Below are 7,245 nucleotides of genomic sequence, written 5' to 3'. Positions count from 1 at the left end.
CATCCTATCAGTAGAATCTCTGCTTTGTAATTCCAGCCATAAGAGATTCCTTGTGCCTTATTCAGAGAAGTAACCTGGTTAACACAAAGTATGAGACTGCCCTTTTCCTCCCAGATCTTTTTTTAAGCTAGAGTTTGATACAGGAAATGTTTCTGTCACACTAACACTTCTCAGATAAGGAATTTGGGGTTTTTTTCCTTTCCTCTTTCAAGGGTTTGTATCAGCACAATGCTGTGCAGACACAGTGACCGTTACCCCAGCACCTGCAAGGGCCAGTATCCAACTTGACCAGTAACCAGGCCAGAAAAGCTGATGTGCTGGATTTGGCTTGGGTGGAGTTGATTTTCTTTACAGCATCTACTATGGGCTCTGTTTTGGACCTGTGCTGACAACAATGTTGATAATACAGAGGTGTCTTAGCTATTGCTCAGCGGTGCTCACACAGAGTCAAGGCCTTTTCTTCCTCTCACACCACCTCAGAGAGTAGGCTGGGAGGGCACAAGGAGTTGGGAAGGGACACAGGTGGAACAGCTGACTCCCAGCTGACCAAAGGGATATTCCAGGCCATATGGACTCATGCTCAGCATATAAAGCTGGTGGGAGAAGAAGGAAGTTGGGGGGTGATGTTTGAAATGATCCCAAGTTTGAAGTGATCCCAAGTAGCCATTGTGAATGATGGAGCCCTGCTTTCGGAGATGGCTGAACACCTCCCTGCCAGTAGGCAGTGGTGAGTGATGGCCTTGTTTCTCTTTGCTTGTGTGCACAGCTCTTGCTTTACCTATTAAACTGCCTTCATCTCAACCCACAAGTTTTCCCACCTTTACACTTCTGACTCTCCCCCCCCATCCCACTGTGGGGAATAGAGCAAGCACCTGTGTGGGGCTTAGCTGCTGACTGAAGTCAAACCACAACAGCTGACCAGGTTGTTTGACATCCATGGAGCTAAACAAAAACCCCTTTACCTATTCTGTCAATTCAGATGTACAACAAGATACTACAACAGTTATTTTCTAGAGAGTGGATCTCCACTGCAGATTTGGAACCCACAGTTTACTGTTCATGTCCTCAGTACAAGGTATGTAAAGTATTAGAAGTTAGAGATCCAGAAGATTCCCTTTCTGTGTAGGCTAGGTAACTGGAAATTATGTCCCTCTGAAATCACATCTATTACTTTGAAACTTGCACTTTAAATCTGGCATACATTTTCTCTGTTTGTTTTTAATGTATCAAATGTGATAAATCAGTATTTTTAACTCAATGCCTAGTAGTATCATTCGCCCAGGGAAGGCTTTTAACATTCTTTCCAGCCAAGAATAAGGTGAATTTTTGAACCAGGGTTTCAAACCATTCAGAGTACTGACAACAAAGCTGCACATTCTTATTGGTTGGTGAAGCCTACTACAGACAATTTTTGTTGCAGTGACCCACCTAGAGTAATCACAAGGATTTAGTGTTTCTGTGGTCTCTCTAGAGCCAATAATAACTGCAAAATTCTATGTGCTGCCACTACTGAAGTCTCAATAATATAAAAAAATCTTTGAAGTTTGGAAGCTTCTGCTTTGGCCAGCTTTAAATTATTTTGTGTTTTCTTCTTCATTTGTTTGTTTGGGGGTTTTTATTACAACAAACAAGCCATAATTAAAGGTAGAGTTCTGGGGCGCTGCTGCTAGGGGAGACAAGAACTCCATCCTGCTATGTTTGCTGGCATGGACATAACATCCATGTGTACCTGGAAAATTAACAGGTTGAGTGGATTGGATTTTATAGGAGGCCTTACTTCTGTCTCTGTTACTTTCAACTTGTGAGCATGGCCTTTATGTAAAGCCAACAAAAACTCTTTAACAATAGTGTAATGCAAAAGAGCAAAATTCATGACTTCTGCCTACTAAAAATGTACAACTGAAAAATTGTATAGAGTCATTGGCACACAGACAGGAAACAAATTAATGGCAGCCATTAATTCCTGGTGAAAGAACCAAACATGGAAAAATGCTTACCTGAACATGTAGTGAGCTGCTTAATGACCTACATCATAGACTGATTTGTTTTGTAGAAAAGAAATTTTAGCCCCAGATTTGGGCGTCTCATATAAAATACTGAGCTCCATAGAAAATATCGAGTGTGAACTCAGTCAAACCGAGAAATAATTTTCCTGCCCTGCCACAAATAAACTTTTCTCCTTATATACCTGATTCTCTATTAAATAGTTGAAGATAGAAAAAGCTACGAAAATATCATCTCTTTAGCTTAGTCCCAACCCAGATTTCTTCTGCCCTCTGTGTCATGCAAACTTGATCATTACATGAAATCAAATGCAAAGTTTCACTTACTTGGTCTCAGGCAAACATATCAAACTTTTTTTCCTCAGAGCTCATTAACACTTTCTTGCTTTTCAATGCGAAGATACTGACGGATGAAGTATACCTATGATCCAGACTAAAACCAGAATTTGCTTTGGCATCTGGGAAAACGCCCCAGCCATCTGTCTGGAATTTTTCACATTTTCTCTTCTCTCTCCTTTTCTGCTGTAAGAAATCTCACTTTTAGGAATCACATTATAGAGAAGCAACAGGTTTAGGTGTTCCAGCCCTACAGCAGCTTTGGAGCCTGGTTCTTCCCTCACAGAGACATCGCTCTGGCCTTGCAGGTAGGTATTTATATCTGTTAGTAAGACAAAGCATACCAGCACCTCTAACAACAGCATTTCTTACAGTTACTTTAAACCTTCTCATTTGCTGTCCTTCACATCTTACGCCTGTTCCAAACCCCTATTGGAAATACCTGAATCTCTACTTTTGTGTATGGCGATTACTGGCTTCTAAGCTAGAGGTGTCAGTGCCAGTCCAGGAGCCAAGCAAGGGACTGAAATAGTGGGAGTGTCACCATTGCATAAGCAAACTCTGAGAGCCTGTGGTTCTGAACTGGGTGTTTGCTAGACAGTGCTACCAACACATTTGCACAAGTTTATGTAGGTAGAAATAAAAACAAACATTTCATGGGATAAGACATATGATCTAACCCTAAAATAGTTTATTCTTAAAAACAAAGAGACAGTAAATTAATTCTCTTACTTTGTGGCCAGAGTCAGGATGTCTATCAATGAAAAAATAGAAATGGCATTCAGAGCCAATCTAACATTTTGCTGCTATGAAATCATAAAAAATATACTTCATGTACTTGGCTGCTCTCAAAATATATGGGATGAACACTACAGAGAAGATGAGGAGCCTTTCCTTCAAGGATGAGAAATGAGTTTGTGAATGACTGATGATCTAAGAGGAACACACAGTTCATAGTATGCTAACTTTTTACAATTTACTTGCATTTGCAAAGTCCTTTTTGTTATCATAGAAAGACAAATCCCAGGATCTTCATTGTTCCAAAGTCTGTCTTTTTCCAGTTGCTTGTGCTTTATTTGGCCTCATGACCTACTGTAAGGAGAGAAACTCATCACAATCTCTCCAACTTCCATGTAAGATGCAATCTTTAATGCTATTCTATGCATGAAGACATGGAGAACTTGTGAGTAAAGCTTGAATGTGTAACACCTAGGTCCTTTTTGTTTTCCAGAATTATAAAATAAAGTAATGACTATTTGCCAAAAATCTCAGCCATCCCACTATTAAGCTTCTTGCTGTCCATAATCCTGACTTCTGAGAAAGAAGTCCTGCCTCAGAACACAGGAGGTGAATGTCATGGTAAATGTAACAGGCATACTCTAGTCCAGACTTTGTGCCACACAGTAAGTTGCTTAATTGGATTCTCAAAAAAAAGAAAGGGGTTTACTTTTTATATGGTCCCAGAAATTACTAGTATTTCAGGCAGAAATCCTTTCAGACTGGCACAACTCTTAATGATAGATGTTTGAGTCTGAACTCAGCTGAAACCAGTGGTTAATGCTGTAACAGCATTACCAGGAGTGGGAAAAGAGTTAGAGATCGCGTGTTTGCATGAAAAATACACGACTGAATGTATTAATTAGAAGCAGAAACAAGAAAGAATTCAGAATGAACAGAATGGCCTTATTTATGGAGACAACTTAACTTGCTTTCAAATTCCTTGAAGTACCTTTAACCCTGCTTCTCAGCAGAGACCACTTTTTTTCTCATGTACATACAAAAGATGGTTCATGCCAGAAAACCGTCCACTGTGTGGTAAAGCTTAAAGAATGAAAACCTGTATGCTGTGTATGTGAACACAGCAAGCAACTTTATGAGCAGCATGGCAAGTCCGTTCAGAGAGAGCCTGTCCTGACATCTCATCTATGCTTTCTTGTAAAAAGCCTTCAAGAAAAGGAACAATTCCGAGTACTACCCACACCCACAAACAGATGTAGAAGTGGAAAGCTATTGCAGCAATTAGCTATGATAAACTCTCCAGAGATATTTTGTAACCCACAATTTGCCAGGATAATCCCAGCCACGTAGTTTGTCTCCCATGAAAACACTTTGACCTCAGATTTCTTTCTTGGAGTACACAGCAGATTTTTCCCAGGTCCCTCCCTTGGGCATTCAGCGGAACAAGGCTCTGTTTACTAGTGTTTCAGCCACTCCAAGTATAATATGAGAGTGCTAGAAATGTAATGTTATTTCAGGTTTACAAACTTAAATTAATGGTACAATTGCTGGCATGTGATTAAAATAATGTAAAAACTTCCAAGGAATGTTACCAGATACTGAAACTCAATTTCTTGGAGATTTTCAGGAAAGGTTCCTTCATAGAAAAGTCTCCATTTTAAGTTTACAATAGTCACATTTTGAACAGTCTCAGATTTGTTGGAGTTCCATCCAAGGCAACTCTCAGGTATATATCAGAGCAGAAGCCCTGATTCTCTGTAAATAAACATCATATAGTAGCATGCATTATAGCATGTTACCTTTAGTCCTATAAATAGAAGACATGGAACTTGCTAGTTCAGCAACTCATATTCTGATAATAACACTTCAACAGTTTTCTGATTTTATGATGCCTTCAAAATTATGAAATTGATGCAAAATACTTTTTGCTAAGAGTTCTTGGGCAATAGCTGAACCCTGAAAAGTTTCCCAGAAATCTCCTTCTGACCCTCGATTTATTGTTATCTCAAAACATAGTCTCATACATAGTCAATCAAGCTGATGAGTTTTACGCTACGTCATTTTCTTACTCCAAGCCCTGTGTTCATGAATGAATCACACATTAGCACAAATCTTGGTTTTAAGGACATGGAACTGTTGGAACAAGTCCGGAGGAGGGCCACGAGGATGATCAGGGGGCTGGAGCACCTTCTGTGTGAAGATAGGCTGAGAAAGTTGGGGCTGTTCAGCCTGGAGAAGAGAAGGAGACCTCATAGCAGCCTTCCAGTATCTGAAGGGGGCCTATAGGGATGCTGGGGAGGGACTCTTCATTAGGGACTGTAGTGATAGGACAAGGGGTAATGGGTTAAAACTTAAACAGGGGAAGTTTAGATTAGATGTAACAAAGAAGTTCTTTATTGTAAGGGTGGTGAGGCACTGGAATAGGTTGCCCAGGGAAGTTGTGAATGCTCCGTCCCTGGCAGTGTTCAAGGCCAGGATGGACAGAGCCTTAGGTGACATGGTTTAGTGTGAGGTGTCCCTGCCCATGGCAGGGAGGTTGGAACTAGAGGATCTTAAGGTCCTTTCCAACCCTAACTATTCTATGATTCTATAAAGGTGTTCTGTAGGGCCTATTCTACATGACGAAAGCCATTAGTATAAAATCAAGATCACAGAGTTGGGAATTTTCTTCCTGCAACTGTATTATTTTGCATAGTCCCAAAGCCCATAATTCATGCCAGGGCAAAACTATAAGGGGTGAGCAAAGGAAGAACTAGGTCTACATTATTGTCTTAACAGTATTTCAACACCATAAAACTACTATATTTTTGATAGATACTAAGTGATGCTTATTCCAAGTTGTGTATATGATTCACATGCACAGGAGTTCACAGTATCAACAGCAGTATTGGATTTTAGAAGTTATAAGTAAATCATTCTGATGGAAAACAAAATAACATGATGTCTGACAAACAAGTCCTGGAAAATAAACTACGTGTGTATAACTTGTGAAACAAGGAGGCAACAATCATCTTGTCTGAAACATCTATAATCTTTGTTTAGTGCTTTGTTTGTGTACAGAGGCTACAGACAAACCAAGCGGCCCCTGGGAGGTTAAGGTCATCCTGCTGAAACTCCCTTTCAGGTGAACAGCTAGCCAAAAATGTGATGCATAAGTTCTTCATAGTAATCATGGAAGCTGGGAGTAAGACGGACCTAAATCACCATAAATTGTCCCGCAAGGATAAATTTTAATCATACTGTCATGTTCAGTAACCCAGCCATGCTTTGAATCTGCTTTGGGCCTGATGGAATATGAATATGAATAATAGAACAACAGCAGCTACATTTGCAAGTTGCTGGTCTGCACACAGGATTGTTACCATATGATTTATATCTGCCCAAAGCAAAAAAAAACCAAACCTCTCAACATGGTCAGTGGAATACTCTGGCACATCTCTCTTCATTCCTTACTCCCACTGTATTTCGAAAGGAATTTATCACTGCAGCTACTATTCAATGCGGTGACACTGGAGTGTTTTCTGGACAACAAAGAACTGAAGTAGAAAGCTTTGCCCTTTCCAAAATTCAGAATCTCAGCTAATATTAGGTATATTGTTATATTAAAACTTGAAAACCTGGTAAATCTCCACCTTTGCACTGAGTAGCTTTTATTTAATGTGTAAATCCTAAGGAAACATAACAACACAAGATAAAACCAGAGAGAGATGGAGCATTTGTGATAACTGTCCACAGTGTTATACAGCATGGCTTACTATAATGTAAAAAATCATTTGGGATCTTATCTGGAGTATTTTCTTCATCTGTGCATCTTTCTAAACTGTTCTTCTTACAAACTCCTTTGCTTTCAAGGCTTATTCATCAGGAGAGCTTTTGTTATCTGAAGGCTAAGTAGACAGGAGGGAAAACAAGCCACCCAAGCTATTGTATGTCACCAGACAATGTCTTACTGCCACCTTGTGTTGAGCAAAAAATATGAAAAGCTCGTGTTTCACAGGCATTTAAACCAAATGAATAAAAAGCTGTTCAGAAAATAAACAAGGAAATCTTTTAGGAAGGTGTGTGTGAATACACGAATACATATATGAGATTACAATAATGGTTTAAGAGTTTATAAAAAGAGGAAAGTCTTTTATTTTCATTTCAAATTTGTCTTCACAAGCAAGTG

General features: G+C 39.5%; 1 long non-coding RNA gene across 1 annotated transcript; it reads left to right on the top strand.

Moving 5' to 3' along the window:
• The first annotated feature begins 855 nt into the window (after positions 1–855).
• LOC134171398 (uncharacterized) lies at positions 856–4,850 on the top strand. Its single transcript, XR_009967618.1, has 3 exons — positions 856–1,075; positions 2,533–2,647; positions 4,697–4,850. It is a non-coding gene; the product is annotated as an uncharacterized LOC134171398 (long non-coding RNA).
• The last annotated feature ends 2,395 nt before the right edge of the window (positions 4,851–7,245 follow it).

The sequence above is a fragment of the Pezoporus occidentalis genome, unplaced genomic scaffold (genome assembly GCF_034315485.1).
Source record: "Pezoporus occidentalis ecotype Australia unplaced genomic scaffold, CSIRO_AGI_Poc_V1 ctg112, whole genome shotgun sequence".
NCBI lineage: Eukaryota > Metazoa > Chordata > Aves > Psittaciformes > Psittacidae > Pezoporus > Pezoporus occidentalis.
Note: the sequence above shows the minus strand (reverse complement) of the source record. Positions and strands in the feature narration are given on the sequence as shown.